Consider the following 21145-nt stretch of genomic DNA (forward strand, 5'->3'; position numbering starts at 1 on the left):
TAATTCAGTGAAACTAAGTGATGCCATGTGAGGCCACCCAAGATGGGCAAATCATGGTGGAGAGGTCTGACAGAATGTGGTCCACTGGAGAAGGGAATGGCAAACCACTTCAGTATTCTTGCCTTGAGAACCCCATGAACAGTATGAAAAGGCAAAATGATAGGTTACTGAAAGAGGAACTTCTCAGATCTGTAGCTACCCAATATGCTACTGGAGATCAGTGGAGAAATAACTCCAGAAAGAATGAAGGGATGAAGCCAAAGCAAAAACAACACCCAGTTGTGGATATGACTGGTGATAGAAGCAAGATCTGATGCTGTAAAGAGCAATATTGCATAGGAACCTGGAATGTCAGGTCCATGACTCAAGGCAAATTGGAAGTGGTCAAACAGAATATTGACATTCTAGCAATCAGTGAACTAAAATGGACTGGAATGGGTGAATTTAACACATGTGACCATTATATCTACTACTGTGGACAAGAATCCCTTAGAAGAAAAGGAGTAGCGATCCTGGTCAACAAGAGTCCTAAATGCTGTACTTGGATGCAATCTCAAAAATGACAGAATGATCTCTGTTTGTTTCCAATGCAAACCATTCAATATCACGGTAATCCAAGTCTATGCCCCAACCAGTAACACTGAAGAAGCTGAAGGTGAACGGTTCTATGAAGACCTACAAGACCTTTTAGAACAAACACCCAAAAAAGATGTCCTTTTCATTATAGGGGACTGGAATGCAAAAGTAGGAAGTCAAGAAACACCTGGTGTAATAGGCAAATTTGGCCTTGAAATACAGAATGAAGCTGGGCAAAGGCTAATAGAGTTATGCCAAGAGAATGCACTAGTCACAGCAAAAACCCTCTTCCAACAACACAAGAGAAGACTCTACACACGGACCTCACCAGATGGTCAACACTGAAATCAGATTGATTATATTCTTTGCAGCCAAAGATGATGAAGCTCTATACAGTCAGCAAAAACAAGACTGGGAGCTGACTGTGGCTCAGATCTTGAACTCCTTATTGACAAATTGAGACTGCAATTGAAAAAGTATGGAAAACCGCTAGACCATTCAGGTATGGCCTAAATCAAATTCCTTATGATTATACAGTGGAAGTGAGAAATAGATTTAAGGGACTAGATCTGATATAGAGTGCCTGATGAAATATGGATGGAGGTTTGTGATATTGTACAGGAGACAGGGATCAAGACCACCTCATGGAAAAGAAATGGAAAAAGCAAAATGGCTGTCTGGGGAGGCCTTACAAATAGCTGTGAAAAGAAGAGAAGTGAAAAGCAAGGGAGAAAAGGGAAGATATAAGCATCTGAATGCAGAGTTCCAAATAATAGCAAGAAGAGATAAGAAAGCCTTCCTCAGTGATCAATGCAAAGAAATAGAGGAAAACAACAAAATAGGAAAGACTAGCGACCATTTCAAGAAAATTAGAGATACCAAGGGAATATTTCATGCAAAGATGGGCTCAATAAAGCACATAAATGGTATGTGACAGAAGCAGAAGATAGTAAGAAGAGGTGGCAAGAATGCACAGAAGAACTATATGAAAAAGATTTTCACTGCCAAGAAAATCATGATGGTGTGATCACTCTCCTAGAGACAGACATCCTGGAATGTGAAGTCAAGTGGGCCTTAGAAAGCATCTCTACGAACAAAGCTAGTGGAGGTGATGGAATTCCAGGTGAGCTATTTCAAATCCTGGAAGATGATGCTGTGAAAGTGCTGCACTCAATATGCCCGCAAATTTGGAAAACTCAGCAGTGCCCACAGGACTGGAAAAGGTCAGTTTTCATTCCAATCCCAGAGAAAGGCAATGCCAAAGAATGCTCAAACTACTGCACAATTGCGCTCATCTCACATGCTAGTGATATGCTCAAAATTCTCCAAGCCAGGCTTCAGCAATAAGTGAACCATGAACTTCCAGATGTTCAAACTGGTTTTAGAAAAGGCAGAGGAACCAGAGATCAAATTACCAACATCCACTGGATCATTGAAAAAGCAAGAGAGTTCCGGAAAAACATCTATTTCTACTTTATTGACTATGCCATAGCCTTTGACTGTGTGGATCACAATAAACTGTGGAAAATTCTGAAAGAGGTGGGAATACCAGACCACCTGACCTTCCTCTTGAGAAACCTGTATGAAGGTCACGAAGCAACAGTTAGAACTTGACATGGAACAGACTAGTTCCAAATTGGAAAATGAGTATGTCAAGGCTGTATATTGTCACCCTGCTTATTTAACTTATATACAGAGTACATCATGAGAAATGCTGGGCTGGAAGAAGCACATGCTGGAATCAAGATTGCTGGAAGAAATGTCCAACCTTCTGGCAACTTAGATAGCATATTAAATGACCAACCTGGATAGCATATTAAAAAGCAGAGACATTAATTTGCCAACAAAATTCCTTCTAGTCAAGGCTATGGTTTTTCCAGTGATCATGTATGGATGTGAGAGTTGGACTGTGGAGAAAGCTGAGAGCCAAAGAATTGATGCTTTTGAACTGTGGTTTTGGAGAAGACTCTTGAGAGTCCCTTGGACTGCAAAAAGATCCAACCAGTCCATTCTAAAGGAGATCAGTTCTGGGTGTCATTGGAAGGAATGATGCTAAAACTGAAACTCCAAACTTTGGCCACCTCATGCAAAGAGATGACTCATTGGAAAAGACTCTGATGCTGGGAGGGATTGAGGGTAGGAGGAGAAGGGGATGACAGAAAATGAGAAGGCTGGATGGCATCACCAAATCAATGGAGATGAGTTTGAGTGAACTCCAGGAGTTGGTGATGGACAGGGAGGCCTGGCGTGCTGTGATTCATGGGGTCACAAATGTCGGCCACAACTGAGTGACTGAATTGAACTGAACCTTTAAATCATTTTAAAATATATACAGGGGGGTGTTCCTAAAATGGCAGGGGAATAGGAGGGGGAGACCACTTTCTCCCCCACAAGTTCATCAAAAGAACATTTCAACGCTGAGCAAATTCTACAAAACAACTTCTGAATGCTGGCAGAGGATATCAGGCACCCAGAAAAGCAGATCATTGTCTTCAAAAACAGGTAGGAAAAATATAAAAGATGAAAAAAGAGACAAAGGAGGTAGGGAAGGAGCTCCATCCCGGAAAGGGAGTCCCATCCCAGGAAGGGAGTCCTAAAAAGAGAGAAGTTTCCAAACACCAGGTAACACTCTCTCTGGCAAGTCTGTGGCGAGCCTTGGAAGCACAGAGGGCAACATAACAGGGAAGAAAAATAAATAAATAATTAAAACCAACAGATTATGAGCCCAGTGGTAACTCCCCCAGTGGAGAAGCAGTGCAAACGCCTGCATCCACCACTAGCAAGTGGGGGCTGGGCAGGGAGTCGTGGGTTGCAGTGATTTTTAAGATTCGTGCTGGAATGCCCCAAATGTAACCAGAGCAAACTAACTTGGGCTAGCACACCAGACTGTGGGATAGCTACCACACAAAAAGCTCTAACATAAGACACTGCCAGGACTGTGCACAGAGCAAAGGATGGAACAGAAAGAGCCGACTGCAGACCATCCCCCACCGGTGACAGGCAGCCAGAGCCGTAAAGGCTGGAAGGGGGCAATGGTAGCTCTGGAGAGACTTTACCTACCAAACTTCAAGCAGGCTGCTTTGCTAACTAAAACTTCTTGGGGTTCTGGACAGTCACCATCTGCCTGACAAGGAGCACCAGCGGTACACCCAGAAAACTGAGCAGCAGGGAAAGGCAATAAGTTGAGCAACCACGCTCGCCAAACACCTGAGCTACTCAGTCCTGGGAAGGGCACAAAAAGCAGGCCCAATCGAATCTGCATCTCTGAGGGCTACCCAAGAGCTGAACCTGAGCGGCTTAGACCGGGGAGGTGCATGCAGCCTAGGGCCGGCCTCAGACGGTCCCCGGCAGAGCAACGTAGAGCCTGAGCAGTGTGCACTGTGTACATGGGCATGCCTAGTGTGGCTGAGACACTGCCAGCACATGCCAGTGTCATTTGTTTGCAGCATCCCTCCCTCCCCACGACTGAACAAGTTAGCCTAAAAAAAAAAAAAAAAATGTGTCCACCACCGCCCCCCCTTGTGTCAGGGAGGAAATAAGACACTGAAGAGACCAGCAAACAGAAGAAGCTAAACAGAGGGAATCACCTTGGAAGTGATCCCGCACTGCCCACAACACCAGAGAAAGTCCCAGAAATATCTTTACTATTTTTACGACCATTCTCTTTTTTTGTTGTTGTTGTTGATGTTGTTGTTTGATTACTTTTTCTTCTTTTTGTTTTATTCTCCTTTTTTTTAAACTTTTTAAAATTTTTAAGTCTTCTATTTCTCCTTTAATTTTAATTTTTATAACCTACTATCACTTTTCAAAAAAAAAGACCTTATTTTTAAAGGTAATGCCATATATAAATATATTTTTGTGGTTGTTGTTGTTGTTGTTTAATAATTCTCATGACTTTTTAAATTGTTCTTCTTTTCTTTAATACTGTATTTTTGAAAATCCAACCTCTACTCTAGATTTTTAATCTTTGCTTTTTGGTATTTGTTGTCTATTTTGTACATTTAAAAACCCAGTCTTCAGTACCCAATTTTACCTGAGAGTGAGATTACTGGCTTGACCACTCTCTCCTCCTTTGGACTCTCCTTTTTCTCCACCAGGTTGTCTCTGTCTCCTCCCTTCCCCTTTTCTTCTCTACCCAGCTCTGTGAATCTCTGTGTGTTTCAGATGGTGGAGAACACTTAGAGAACTGGTTACTGGCTGGATCTGTCTCTGTCCTTTTCATTTCCCTCTTTTATCCTCCTGGCCACCTCTGTCTACTTCTTCCCTCTTCTCTTCCCTGTATAAGTCTGTGAACATCTCTGAGCAGTCCAGACTGAGAAGCATACATAAGGAAGTGATTACTGGCTAGCTTGTTCTCTCCTCTTTTGATCCCACCTCATCTCATTCCAGTCACCTCTAACTACCCCCTCCTTCTTCTCTTCTCCATGTAACTCAGTGAACCTCTCTGGTTGTCCCTCAATGTGGAAATTTTTCATCTTTAACCTAGATGTTTTATCATCAGTGCTGTATAGACAGAGAAGTCTTGAGGCTACTGTAAAATTAAAGCTGAAAACCAGAAGCAGGAGGCTTAAGTCCAAATCCTGAGAACATCATAGAACTCTTGAATCCAGAGAACATTAATAGATAGGAGCTCATCAAATGCCTCCATACCTACACTGAATCCAAGCACCACCCAAGGGCCAACAAGTTCCAGAGCAAGACATACCATGCAAATTCTCCAGCAACACAGGAACACACCCCTGAGCTTCAATATACAGGCAGCTCAAGTTACTCCAAAACCATAGATGTCTTATAACTCATTACTGGACACTTCCTTGCACTCCAGAGAGAAGAAATCCAGCTCTACCCACCAGAACTCCAACACAAGCTTCCCTAACCAAGAAACCATGACAAACCACTGATACAACCCCACCCACAGCAAGGAAACTCCATAATAAAGAGAACTCCACAAATTCCCAGAATACAGAAAGACCACCCCCAAAGAGCAATATGACCAAGATGAAGAGACAGAGGAATACCCAGCAGGTAAAGGAACAGGAGAGTTGCCCACCAAACCAAACAAAAGAGGAAGAGATAGGGAATCTACCTGAGAAAGAATTCTGAATAATGATAGTGAAAATGATCCAAAATCTTGAAAACAAAATGGAATCACAGATAAATAGCCTGGAGACAAGGATTGAGAAGATGCAAGAAAGGTTTAACAAGGACCTAGAAGAAATACAAAAGAGTCAATATATAATGAATAATGCAATAAATGAGATCAGAAACACTCTGGAGGCAACAAGTAGTAGAATATTGGAGGCAGAAGATAGGATTAATGAAACAGAAGATAGAATGGTAGAAATAAATGAATCAGAGAGGAAACAAGAAAAATGAATTAAAAGAAATGAGGACAATCTCAGAGACCTCCAGGACAATATGAAACGCTCCAACATTCGAATTATAGGAGTCCCAGAAGAAAAAGACAAAAAGAAAGACCATGAGAAAATACTTGAGGAGATAATAGTTGAAAACTTCCTTAAAATGGGGAAGGAAATAATCACCCAAGTCCAAGAAACCCAGAGAGTTCCAAAAAGCATAAACCCAAGATGAAACACCCCAAGACACATATTAATCAAATTAACAAAGATCAAACACAAAGAACAAATATTAAAAGCAGCAAGGGAAAAAAACAAATAACACACAAGGGGATTCCCATAAGGATAACTGCAGATCTTTCAATAGAAAGGCTTCAGGCCAGGAGGGAATGGCAAGACATACTTAAAGTGATGAAAGAAAATAACCTACAGCCCAGATTACTGTACCCAGCAAGAATCTCATTCAAATATGAGGGAGAAATCAAAAGCTTTACAAACAAGCAAAAGCTGAAAGAATTCAGCACCAACAAACCAGCTCTCCAACAAATGCTAAAGGATATTCTCTAGACAGGAAACACAAAAAGGGCATATAAACCCGAACCCAAAACAATAAAGTAAATGGCAATGGGATCATACTTATCAATAATTACCTTAAACGTAAATGGGTTGAATGCCCCAACCAAAAGACAAAGACTGGCTGAATGGATATGAAAACAAAACCCCTATATATGCTGCCTACAAGAGACCCACCTCAAAACAAGGGACATATACAGACTTAAAGTGAAGGGTTGGAAAAAGATGTACCATGCAAATAGAGACCAAAAGAAAGCAGGAGTAGCAATACTCATATCTGATAAAATAGACTTTAAAACAAAGGCTGTGAAAAGAGACAAAGAAGGCCACTACATAATGATTTAAAGGATCAATCCAAGAAGAAGATATAACAATTATAAATATATATGCACCCAACATAGCAGCACTGCAATATGTAAGACAAATGCTAACAAGTATGAAAGGGGAAATTAACAATAACACAATAATATTGGGAGACTTTAATACCCCACTCGCATCTATGGACAGATCAACTAAACATAAAATTAACAAAGAAACACAAACTTTAACTGATACAATAGACCAGTTAGACCTAATTGATATCTATAGGACATTTCACCCCAAAACAATGAATTTCACCTTTTTCTCAAGTGCTCACGGAACCTTCTCTAGGATAGATCACATCCTGGGCCATAAATCTAGCTTTGGTAAATTCAAAAAAATTGAAATCATTCCAAGCATATTTTCTGACCATAATGCATTAAGATTAGATCTCAATTACAGGAGAAAAACTATTAAAAATTCCAACATATGGAGGCTGAACAACACGCTGCTGAATAACCAACAAATCACAGAAGAAATCAAAAAAGAAATAAAAATGTGCATAGAAACAAATGAAAATGAAAACACAACAATCCAAAACCTGTGGGACACTATAAAAGCAGTGCTAAGAGGAAAGTTCATAGCAATACAGGCATACCTCAAGAAATAAGAAAAAAGTCAAATAAGTAACCTAACTCTACAGCTAAAGCAACTAGAAAAGGAAGAAATGTAGAACCCAGGGTTAGTAGAAGGAAAGAAATCTTAAAAATTAGGGAAGAAATCAATGCAAAAGAAACAAAAGAGACCATAGCAAAAGTCAACAAAGCCAAAAGCTGGTTCTTTGAAAGGATAAATAAAATTGACAAACCATTAGCCAGACTCATCAAGAAACAAAGGGAGAAAAATCAAATCAATAAAATTAGAAATGAAAATGGAGCGATCACAACAGACAACACAGAAATACAAAGGATCATAAGAGACTACTATCAGCAATTATATGCCAATAAAATGGACAACGTGGAAGAAATGGACAAATTCTTAGTAAAGTACAACACTCCAAAACTGAACCGGGAAGAAATAGAAAACCTTAACAGACCCATCACAAGCATGGAAATTGAAACTGTAATCAGAAATCTTCCAGCAAACAAAAGCCCAGGTCCAGACGGCTTCACAGCTGAATTCTACCAAAAATTTTGAGAAGAGCTAACACCTATCCTATTCAAACTCTTCCAGAAAATTGCTGAGGAAAGTAAACTTCCAAACTCATTCTATGAGGCCACCATCACCCCAATACCAAAACCTGACAAAGATGCCACAAAAAAAGAAAACTACAGGCCAATATCACTGATGAACATAGATGCAAAAATCCTTAACAAAATTCCAGCAATCAGAATCCAACAACACAATCAAAAGATCATACACCATGACCAAGTGGGCTTTATCCCAGGGATGCAAGGATTCTTCAATATCTGCAAATCAATCAGTGTAATTCACCACATTAACAAATTGAAAAATAAAAGCCATATGATTATCTCAATAGATGCAGAGAAAGCCTTTGACAAAATTCAACATCCATTTATGATAAAAACTCTCCAGAAAGTAGGAATAGAAGGAACATACCTCAACATAATAAAAGCTATATATGACAAACCCATACCAAACATTATTCTCAATGGTGAAAAATGGAAAGCATTTCCCCTAAAGTCAGGGACAAGACAAGAGTGTCCACTTTCACTGCTACTATTCAACATAGTTCTGGAAGTTTTGGCCACAGCAATCAGAGCAGAAAAAGAAATAAAAGGAATCCAAATTGGAAAAGAAGTAAAACTCTCACTGTTTGCAGATGACATGATCCTTTACATAGAAGACCCTAAAGACGCCACCAGAAAATTACTAGAGCTAATCAATGAATATAGTAAAGTTGCAGGATATAAAATCAACACACAGAAATCCCTTGCATTCCTATACACTAATAATGAGAAAGTAGAAAAAGAAATTAAGGAAATAATTCCATTCACCATAGCAACAAAAAGATTAAAATACTTAGGAATATACCTACCTAAAGAAACTAAAGACCTATATATAGAAAACTATAAAACACTGATGAAATAAATCAAAGAGGACACTAGTAGATGGAGAAATATACCATGTTCATGGATTGGAAGAATCAATATAGTGAAAATGAGTATACTACTCAAAGCAATCTACAGATTCAATGCAATCCCTATCAAGCTACCAGCGGTATTTTTCACAGAGCTGGAACAAATAATTTCAAGATTTGTATGGAAATGCAAAAAACCTCGAATAGCCAAAGCAATCTTGAGAAAGAAGAATGGAACTGGAGAAATAAACCTGCCTGAGTTCAGGCTCTACTACAAAGCCACAGTCATCAAGACAGTATGGTACTGGCACAAAGACAGAAATATAGATCAATGGAACAAAATAGAAAGCCCAGAGATAAATCCACACACCTATGGACACCTTATCTTTGACAAAGAAGGCAAGAATATACAATAGATTAAAGACAATCTCTTTAACAAGTGGTGCTGGGAAAACTGGTCAACCACTTGTAAAAGAATGAAACTAGATCACTTTCTCATGCCATGCACAAAAATAAACTCAAAATGGATTAAAGATCTAAATGTAAGACCAGAAACTAAAAAACTCCTAGAGGAGAACATAGGCAAAACACCCTCCAACATACATCACAGCAGGATCCTCTATGATCCACCTCCCAGAATACTGGAAATAAAAGCAAAAATGAACAAATGGGATCTAATTAAAATTAAAGGCTTCTGCACAACAAAGGAAATGATAAGCAAGGTGAAAAGACAGCCTTCTGAATGGGAGAAAATAATAGCAAATGAAGCAACTGACAAACAACTAATCTCAAAAATATACAAGCAACTTATGCAGCTCAAGTCCAGAAAAATAAATGACCCAATCAAAAAATGGGTTAAAGAACTAAATAGACATTTCTCCAAAGAAGACATACGGATGGCTAACAAACACATGAAAAGATGCTCAACATCACTCATTATCAGAGAAATGCAAATCAAGACAATAAGGTACCATTTCACACCAGTCAGAATGGCTGCGATCCATAAGTCTACAAGCAATAAATGCTGGAGAGGGTGTGGAGAAAAGGGAACCCTCTTACACTGTTGGTGGGAATGCAAACTAGTACAGCCACTATGGAGAACAGTGTGGAGATTCCTTAAAAAATTGCAAATAGAACTACCTTATGACCCAGCAATCCCACTGCTGGGCATACACACTGAGGAAACCAGAATTGAAAGAGACACGTGTACCCCAATGTTCATCGCAGCACTGTTTATAATAGCCAGGACATGGAAACAACCTAGATGTCCATCAGCAGATGAATGGATAAGAAAGCTGTGGTACATATACACGATGGAGTATTAATCAGCCATTAAAAAGAATTCATTTGAATCAGTTCTAATGAGGTGGATGAAACTGGAGCCGATTATACAGAGTGAAGTAAGCCCGAAAGACAAACACCAATACAGTATACTAACACGTATATATGGAATTTAGAAAGATGGTAATGATAACCCTCTGTACGAGACAGCAAAAGAGACCCAGATGTATAGAACGGACTTTTAGACTCTGTGGGAGAGAGAGAGGGTGGGATGATTTGGGAGAATGGCATTGAAACATGTATACTATCAGGTAAGAAACAAACCGCCAGTCTATGTTCAATACAGGATATAGGATGCTTGGGGCTGGTGCACAAGGATGATCCAGAGAGATGATATGGGGTGGGAGGTGGGGGAGGGGTTCAGGACTGGGAACTCATGTACACCCGTGGCTGATTCTTGTCAATGTATGGCAAAACCAATACAGTATTGTAAAGCAAAATAAAGTAACAATAAAAATTAAAAAAATATATATACAGACATACACACATATTATGAAATATATTTTGATAATATTTACTCTGTGCTTCTAACTTCTGTGCATTACTAAAAGAAGACACTTTGACTTCATTTTGGTCTTGACTATAAAATACAAATTATTTCTCAAGGACAATTTAAAAAGATATGTACTTCTAGTTTTAAGACAGAGTCAGTCTAAATACCTGTGTGCTATTTCAAGTGCTTGATGAAACACCAAGCATCCCCAAGAAAGCCCATAGAAAACATAGGTTTTGCTAATATGCAATTGAATTCAAAACAGATCTTAAAACAAGAAAGGGAACTATCTATGAATCAAAAGAAGGTTTAGAAAAAGAAGCAGAAACTATAGTGCTTATTATCCCTGAAAATGCCAACTATTACCCTCAACTGTCCCAAACTTCATGTTTTGCTAGTGTTTCTACAGCCCAGGAGCAATGTAAACAGGCCCAGAAGATAACTGTGATGCAGAACTTGATTTTCAACTTGGAAAAAACAGACCTCAAAAAATAAGCACAAATAATCAACAAACAGTAAAGTATAACTCAAGGAGATGATTAATAAATAAATTCGATCATAGCTTTAAAGTTAACATGTATGGGACATTTTTAAGTACTTAAAAAAAATGTTTTTATCTTTTTTTCCATGCTTGGTGGCATGTGGGATCTTAGTACCCTAACCAGGGTTTCAGCATGTACCTGCTGTAGTGGAAGTATGAAGACTTAATCACTGAATGAGATTGATTATATATACTACAATGTATAAAATGGGCTTCCCTGGTAGCTCACGTGGTAAAAGAATCCACCTGCAATGCAGGAGATACCAGTTTGATTCCTGGGTCAGGAAGATCCCGTGAAGGAGGGCATGGCAACCCACTCCAGTATTCTTGCCTGGAGAATTCCCGTGGACAGAGAAGCCTGGCAGGCTGCAGTCCATGGGGTCACAAGGAGTCAGACATGACTGAGCAATGAGGCACAGCACATGTATAAAATAGATAACTAATGAAAACCTTGAGAACCTACTCTATAGCACAGGGAACTCTACTCAGTGCTTTGTGGTGTCCTAAATGGGAAGGAAGTGCAAAAAAGAGGAGATACCTGTATGCAGTTGATTCACTTTGCGGTACAGCAGAAACTATACACAACATTGTAAAGCAATTATATTTCAATAAAATGCTATAAAAATGTGTGGGAGTCTCAGAAATAATGAAGAGACTTTCATTCATATGGGAAAAAAAAAACAGAAGAGACTACAGTGAATATGTTGTTATTTTTAGACCTAAGAAAGGAAAAATATCATTTCTAATGAAGACTGCTGTGCCCAGAAAACAAATGAAGATGCTAGAAGATCAATATGAAGAACTATCCCATTTAAGAATAAATGCTACCACAATTAAATTACTCCAGTTAAACATTTTGAAGAAAGAAAAACAAAAAACTTGAGAGATGAAAAAACAGCTTGAGAAGTTCTGGGATTCATTTAATATGAAATTTAGTAAGAAGAAATGAAAAAAACAGAAGAAATGGAGTAAATAGAGAAAATCAATGGTTGAAAATAACAGCTGTTACTTTGTCAGAAATACAGATAAAAATAATTATCAGATTCACAACTTAGAACCATACTTAGTATTAGAGCCATGGAGACAGATAAGCCAGCTTCCATCAAGCATCATTTCTTTAATTAGAAAGGAATGCTTGTGAAATTCAGACCTGCATGGAATAATTATTCTGTGTATTTTCATCTACCATCAACTTCCTTCTCCAGGTTTTGTTCTCACTTTTAATATGTGTATGTAAAATCTATACTCCATATCCAACCCATTTTCCTTTGCTTGTAAGCAATCAATAAATAATTGACTCATTAACAAATACCAAAGTAAATATAACAATCGGGGAGTCTATTAAAGGAAATAGAAGGCATTTTAGATGTAAAATGACTATGAGGCTGAAGTGAAGACTTAAACGTTCCAAGAAACAGCAGAAATCCCATTGTTTTATCTCAAAATCTGAATTATACATAAGAGTTTTACATTGGGCCAGTACTAATGTAACTAGATATAGACAATTGTAATAACATAGTTTGTCATGAAATACTGAAAACTGTGTCTAAACCAGTATTTCTAAAATATTATAGAAATAAATGACTTTAATTGTTTGTCACATAAGCATTACTTTTTTATTTTCTTTGTATTTATTCTGTTTATGCAAAGCAGCTTGCTTACCTAAATTTCATTATCAGTTCAGTTCAGTTCAGTCATTCAGTTGTGTCCAACTCTTTGCTACTCCATGAATCACAGCACACCAGGCCTCCCTGTCTATCACCAACTCCCTAAGTTTACCCAAACTCATGTGCATCGAGTCGGTGATGCCATCCAGCCATCACATCCTCTTTCATCCCCTTCTCCGCCTGTCCCCAATCCCTCCCAATATCAGGGTCTTTTCCAATGAGTCAACACTTAGTATGAGGTGGCCAAAGTATTGGAGTTTCAGCCTCAGCATCAGGCCTCCCAATGAACACCCAGGACTGGTCTCCTTTAGGATGGTCTGGTTGTATCTCCTTGTAGTCCAAGGGACTCTCAAGAGTTTTCTCCAGCACCACAGTTCATTATAGAATGATATAATACCAAGGTTGAAAGAGTGCTTAAAAGGATTTTAACCACCAATTCTTTTCCTTTTTCAGTAAATAGACTTAGGTTTTCCTTTTAATAACTATATTGCTTATGCAAGTATTAGGTCTTTTATGAATAACAGAAACCAGAAGTGGGATGGTACTGAATACTCTATCTTGATAGACTTCCCAATCCTTCTTCTACCGATAAGAGATGGTGATGTAAACAATATGCATTTTTTTCCTCTCTCTGTTCTCTCTCTCGCTCTCTCTCTTTTTTTTTTTTTTTTTTTTTTGGCTCTAAGACTGGGGTGGGCTTCCCTGGTGGCTCAGTGGTAAAGAATGCTCCTGCAATGCAGAAGATTCGGGTTCAATCCCAGGTTAGGGAAGATACCCTGGAGAAGGAAATTGCAAGCCACTCCAGTATTCTTGCTGGGGAAATCCCATGTACAGAGGAGCCTGGCAGGCTATAGTCCATGGGGTCACAAAGAGTTGGATATGACTTAGAGACTAAACAAAAAAGAGTGAGGAAGCAGAGATAGTTTATTCTTTCAAAGTAATATTCAGATTCTTTATTAATGAGGTAAATACTAAACTTGAACTTCTAATTGTCATGGTATGCTATTCCAAGACTAAACATGAATATAAAAAACTGGAAGCTTTGGAATAGTCTTTTATTCTTTCATGCATTCTTTAATACATTAGAGTCCACTATCTATGGCATAGGGACGTAAAGATGAATAACTCTCCTGTCTTTGTCTCTATAATGTGAATCAGATTTGAACATATACATGTATATTAATATATATATTGGAGTTCCAAAGGAGGTTCTCATAGAAATATAAATAAAAGTTTATAGTAAGTAGAGTCTGTAGTCAGGGCTTCACAGTGCATACACTTGGTAAAAGGCTTATCAGATGGAAAAAGAGGGACAGAGGTGGACCTTGCATTCCAGCCAGAAGAGTGTTTATATAAGCAAAGCAGAGGCAAAAAAAGATAACGTGAGTTCCAAAAATTCCAAATGTCTACCATATGCCTTGTTGTTGTTGTTCAATAGCTCAGTCATGTTAGACTCTTTGCCACCTCATGGACATTAAGCTTCCCTGTCCATCACCAACTTCCTGAACTTGCTTAAACTCATATCCATTGAGTCAGTGATGCCATGCAACCATTTGGTCCTCTGTTGTCCCCTTCTCCTCCTGCCTTCAGTCTTTCCCAGTATCAGGGTCTTTTCTAATGAGTCAGCTCTTTGCATCAAATAGCCAGAGTATTGGAGTTTCAGCTTCAACATCAGTACTCCCAGTGAATATTCAGGATTGATTTCTTTTATGCCTAGAGAACAGAATTTATGTTTGATTGTGACATGTTTGGGTGGTGCCCTCATCATTTTAGGCCTTGTTTGCCAGGGACTGGATTTTATTTTAGAGACATATTAGAAACTATTATACATAGTCAAGCAGCAAGATCATCTAGCGTATCTTTTAGTAAAATCAATATGGCAGTAGTATTGAGCCATAGTTTTTAATTATTACTAATTATTTTTGTTTGAGAATTTTTTTTCATATTATAATAGATTGTGATAACATTGCAGTGTCTCAGCATTCAGAACTCATTTCATGAAGGATGAAGTTGAAGTCATTGGAGACAGAAGGTGTGAATGTCTTTAAAGCAGTGATTCTCAAACTTTAATGTGCATATGGATCACCTGGGCATCTTGTTAAATGGAAATCATGATTCTTAGGTCTGGGGAAGAGTCGTCGAAGATGCAGCATTTCTCACAAGCTTTAGCATAAAGTACTGAGTGAGAGTATATTGCTCTCTGTACATCCAAGTTAAAAAGCCCAGTCCCTGTTTATAATCACTTCTCCAATTCTGGAGAGGAATTTTGGTATCTCTCAGGCCAAGAGTATAGTAAAAATCCTGTGCAATCTAAAGAAAAAAGCCAAAGTCTGAATCTTATAGAATAGCATCTAATACTGCTACCAATTTTATGTAAATCTTAAAATTTTCAAGTAATTTGTGCCTGAACTTTTTCAAAGTGATGACCCAGCATTCAAACACATTATGTGTGTGCTCCTGGGAGAAATTTTGAGTGGCTTCAGAGTTCAAAATGCTTAGGATACTTTTTTTTAAATCTGTATGCATTTTACTTTTGCACCTGTATTGTATAGCTTTAATGAGAATTTCAGGATAATCTTTCTAAATCCCTAGTATCTTTCTTACTTTTATCTCTCAGGATGAGCCAAAAGAAATATCTAACTATTGCTATTTACATTGATATGTAAATTTGGTCATACATATTTTATAGAGACATGTAAATGACTCAGCTAAAGCAGATTCACCTGTTTATCCCCCGGATCTATGTGTGTACCCCTCTTAGCAGCACAACAATTGCAGACACCTGCTTAGCATAAGCAGCTTATTAACATGCAGTAAGGAGGAGAATGCCTTTGTGAGCAATTTTCCTACAGTATTAATAATCCTGGTGGAGAAACAATACAACACAGATATGGACCCTTTCACCAGTGAACCGTCTGGGCTTTTTCAGTGTGAATTAATACAAAGGGCTTAATGGTTTCAGGGAGGTTAATGCCCAGTGAAAGGGTTCACATTACTAGAAAAGGCAAAAAGGGAAGTAGAATGAAAGGTTTCTCTTTGACTTGAAAAGAAAATCCATGGAAAAGAGTATAGAGTTCTCAGCTGGAATGAAGATGAATGACATAATTTTTGAAAAACTGAAATAATAATTATTCTCTTTTTTATTATAAAACTTTTTCAGATTTCTCTTACTGGATTCAGATCAGAAAAGTATTAAAAGAAATAGATTTTAAAAAACACCTGATTTCTGAGTAAAACTAGGTCTTATTATCTGTACTGTTTGTGATTTAAATTAATGTTTTCAAGATTTGAAGATATCAAAACAAATATGATGACAAGAGTTATTATGGACTTTTCTATATATCCATAAATAATGTTTGCTTATTTTTAATGTAATAATGTAGTAACGCTTGTCATTAATTTTAATGTAAAGTAAGTATTTTTAATGTAAAGTAAGTATTCAGTTCAGTTCAGTTCAGTTGCTCAGTCATGTCCAACTCTTTGTGACTCCATGGACTGCAGCATGCCAGGCCTCTGTGTCCATCACCAACTTCTTGAATTTACTCAAACTCATGTCCATTGCATCTGTGATGCCATTCAGTCATCTTATTCTCTGTCATCCCCTTCTCCTACCTTCAGTCTTTCCCAGTGTCAGGGTGTTTTCAAATGAGTCAGTTCTTCGCATCAGGTGGCCAAAGTATTGCAGTTTCAGCTTCAGCATCAGTCCTTCCAATAGATATTCAGGACTGATATCCTTTAGGATGGACTGGTTGGATCTCCTTGCAGCCCAAGAGACTCTCAAGAGTCTTCTCCAACACCACAGTTCAAAAGCATCAATTCCTTGGTACTCAGCTTTCTTTAGAGTCCAACTCTCACACCCATACATGACTATGGGGAAAACCATAGTTTTGACTAGATGGACCTTTGTTGGCAAAATAATGTCTCTGCTTTTTAATATGCTGTCTAGGTGGGTCATAGCTTTTCTTCCAAGGAGCAAGCATCTTTTAATTTCATGGCTACAGTCACCATCTGCAGTGATTTTGGAGCCCCCCAAAATGAAGTCTATCACTGTTTCCACTGTTTCCCCATCTATTTGCCAGAAAGTGATGGGACCAGATAACTTTACATTAAAAATTAGTAACACTGTCCACTAAAATTGAGGGGTTTTGTTATATTTTAATTATAATGTCAATTTTTAATATATATTTCTGTTAGCATGTATTTAAACAGAAGTAGAGGGATCATCAAGAAAGTTCCAGTTCAGAAATCTGAACTGAATTTCTGATTTCTGTGTGTGTGTGCTCAGTCATGTCAGACTCTTTGCAACCCCCTGGACTGTAGCCCACCAGGCTTCTCTGTCCATGGGATTTCCCAGGCAAGAACACTGGAGTAGGTTGCTATTTCCTCCTCCAGGGGATCTTCCAGACTCAGAGATCAAACCCCTGTCTCCTGGGCCCCCTGTTTGCAGTTGGATTCTTTACCACTGAGCCACTAGGGAAGTCTCATTTGGGCTTTAAAATCAGGAAACCCCAGATCTGATTACCTTGTAATCTTCCATAATAAGGCTCTCTATGCTTCCTCCTTGTGGAACATATTCGTATTAGAAAAAAATGTGAAAAACTTTGAAGTGAATAAATGATTACTAGGTACTCTCTCTGTGGAATGCTAGGTGTTGCTAGTGGGCACTTGGGGGACAACCTGCTTCTTTGGGATTGTATACCTTTCACTGTCTTTACTGATCTGGTATACAACTTTGTACAAAAGGAAGTTAACTTGGAAGATTCAAGTCCTTTTTGTTCACACAGATAATTATGTCTGGTGGAGATGCAATTGATTTCCACCCCAACCCCCCAAGTGTAAGATAGAATTCCAAATATCATCTTTTAATTTATTTTTTATACTTAGCAATCTTGTATGTATTAGTAAGTTTATTTTGGTATTCCTGGTTGCTTCTGTACATTTCTATTCTTACACATCTTTTAAACCAGTTTTAGCATCTTACTGTGTCCTTATCAATTACCGAGTAAAATAAAATCTTTGACCGATGGCTATTTTGCATTTATATGTGAATCATGCTTTTACCCTTATCACTTGTTAATTTAAAGGTTGAACCTTTTATCCTTGGGCATGGATTACCCTCCAGATGTTTAGAACATAGAGGTCTGGTTGAGAATTCACTATATATTTCCTCCTTGTAAACATTCAAGTTCACTTGAGAATTTCACTCAGGTGAATAAAATTATTTTACTAGGAATATCATTGTGTTATTAAGTAAAATAGTTCTTTCAAAAGGTATGTAAGAAAGTCAGCTTGGCAAATTGAACTGATCTCATTTTTTTCACACTAGCCATTAAATGCTACATGAGCTTCCCTGATGGCTCAGATGGTAAAGCGTCTGCCTGCTATGCAGGAGTCCTGGGTTTGATCCCTGAGTCGGGAAGATCTTCTGGAGAAGGAAATGGCAACCTATTCCAGTACTCTTGCTTGGAAAATTCCATGGATGGAGGGGACTGGTAGGCTATAGTCCATGGGGTTGCAAAGAGTCGAATACAACTGAGCAACTTCACTTTCTTTCACTTTATTCTTTTTATGATCAGAAAATTCTATGTCAACATTAACCTTTTTATTATATGACAGAATTTTGTGGTGTATATGCCACATAATTATTCACTTATTCTATATAATAATAATCTCTCTGAATTTAAAATATGCTATATGCCTGTTTATTTTTCTTTTCAGTTGACAGCAATCATCATGTGCTTCATTGAAATAAATTAATGTATTGAGAAAAACTTTGCAAACTTTGTGTGCTGGAAATGGATTCCATTTTTCACACTGATATAATGATACAGTAAAGAGGAAGAAATTTACTATTCAGACAAGAAAGGGAATGACTTTGATGCAAAGACCTTGAGAAGGTGAAAAAGAGTGAACTCTAGAGTACAGAGAGGGATTGGATTTATATAGGAACCTAAACTTCCAGATGTACAAGCTGGTTTTAGAAAAGTCAGAGGAACCAGAGATCAAATTGCCAACATCTGCTGGATCATCAAAAAAGCAAGACAGTTCCAGAAAAACATCTATTTCTGCTTTATTGACTATGCCAAAGTCGTTGACTGTGTGGATCACAATAAACTGTGGAAAATTCTGAAAGAGATGGGAATACCAGACCACCTGACCTGCCTCTTGAGAAACATATATGCAGGTCAAGAAGCAACACTTAGAACTGGGCATGGAACAACAAAGTGGTTCCAAATAGGAAAAGGAGTACCTCGAGGCTATGTATTGTCACCCTGTTTATTTAACTTACATGCAGAGTACATCATGAGAAATGCTGGGCTGAAAGAAGCACAAGCTGGAATCAAGATTGCTGGGAGAAATATCAATAACCTCAGATATGCAGATGACACCACCCTTATGGAAGAAAGTGAAGAGGGACTAAAAAGCCTCTTGATGAAAGTGAAAGTGGAGAGTGAAAAAGTTGGCTTAAAGCTCAACATTCAGAAAACGAAAATCATGGCATCCGGTCCCATCACTTCATGGGAAATAGATTGGGAAACAGTGGAAACAGTGTCAAGACTTTATTTTTTTTGGCTCCAGAATCACTGCAGATGGTGACTGCAGCCATGAAATTAAAAGACGCTTACTCCTTGGAAGAAAAGTTATGACCAACCTAGATAGTATATTCGAAAGCAGAGACATTACTTTGCTGACTAAGGTCATTCTAGTCAAGGCTATGGTTTTTCCTGTGGCCATGTATGGATGTGAGAGTTGGACTCTGAAGAAGGCTGAGAGCCAAAGAATTGATGCTTTTGAACTGTGCTTTTGGAGAAGACTCTTGAGAGTGTCTTGGACTGCAAGGAGATCCAACCAGTCCATTCTGAAGAAGATCAGCCCTGGGATTTCTTTGGAAGGAATGATGCTAAAGCTGAAACTCCAGTACTTTGGCCACCTCATGCAAAGGTTGACTCATTGGAGAAGACTCTAATGCTGGGAGGGATTGGAGGCAGGAGGAGAAGGGTACGACAGAGGATGAGATGGCTGGATGGCAACACCGACTGATGGATGTGAGTCTGGGTGAACTCTGGGAGTTGGTGATGGACAGGGAGGCTTGGCATGCTGCTATTCATGGGGTTACAAAGAGTCGGACATGACTGGGCAACTGAACTGAACTGAACTGGAACACCATAGTTAATGAAATGAATGGAATAAAGAAAGTTTAGGTCAGTAAATATGTTAGTGGTAAGTCCTTAATAACTATATCTCTTTTCTTTCTGCAATATGAGGTAAGGGCATCCAATCAGATTTAGACCTATTGCCGTTCAGTTACTAAGTCATGTCTGCCTCTCCATGACCCAACCCCATGGACCATAGCACACCAGGCTTCCCTGTCATTCAGTATCTTCTTGAATTTGCTCAAACTCATGTTCATTTAATTGGTGATTCTATCCAACCATCTAATCTTCTGTTTCCCCCTTCTCCTCCTGCCCTCAATCTTTCCCAGCATCAGGGTCTTTTCCAATGTGTTGGCTCTTTGAATCAGGTGACCAAAATATTGGAGCTTCAGCTTCAGTATCAATTATTCAAATGATTGTTCAAGTTTGAATTCCTTCTTTAGGACTGATGATTTTATCTCTTTGCCGTCCAAGGGACTCTCAAAAATCTTCTCCAGCATCACATTTTGAAAGTTTCGATTCTTCTGTTCCAGCTCTTATATCTGTATATGACTGCTGGAAACACCGCAGCTTAGACTATATAGACATTTCTGGCAAAGTGATATCTCTGTTTTTGAATCCACCATGTAGGTTTATCATAGCCTTCCTTCCAAGGAACAAGTGTTTTTAATTTCATGGCTGCAGTCACTGTCTGCAGTGATTTTTGAGACCAAGAAAAGAAAATCTCTCACTGTTTCCACTTCTTACTCTTCTATTTGTCTTGATGTGCTGGGACCAGATGCCATGATCTTAGTCTTAGAATGTTGAGTTTTAAGCCAACTTTTCCACTCTCCCCTTCACCCTCGTCAAGAGGCCCTTTAGTTGCTCTTCACTTTCTGCCATTGGAGTGGTATCATCTGCATATCTGAGGTTGATAGTTCCTTCTGCAACCTTGATTCCAGTTTGTGATTCATCCAGCCTGGCATTTCACATGATGTACTCTGCATAGAAGTTAAATAAGGAAGGTGACAATATACACCTTGAAACACTCCTTTCTCAATTT

General features: G+C 38.5%; 1 pseudogene; it reads left to right on the plus strand.

Annotated features, from left to right (window-relative positions):
• The first annotated feature begins 134 nt into the window (after positions 1-134).
• On the plus strand, positions 135-18079 carry LOC138442977 (craniofacial development protein 2-like; annotated as a pseudogene).
• Positions 18080-21145: the final 3066 nt, after the last annotated feature.

The sequence above is a fragment of the Ovis canadensis genome, chromosome 6 (assembly GCF_042477335.2).
Source record: "Ovis canadensis isolate MfBH-ARS-UI-01 breed Bighorn chromosome 6, ARS-UI_OviCan_v2, whole genome shotgun sequence".
Taxonomy (NCBI): domain Eukaryota; kingdom Metazoa; phylum Chordata; class Mammalia; order Artiodactyla; family Bovidae; genus Ovis; species Ovis canadensis.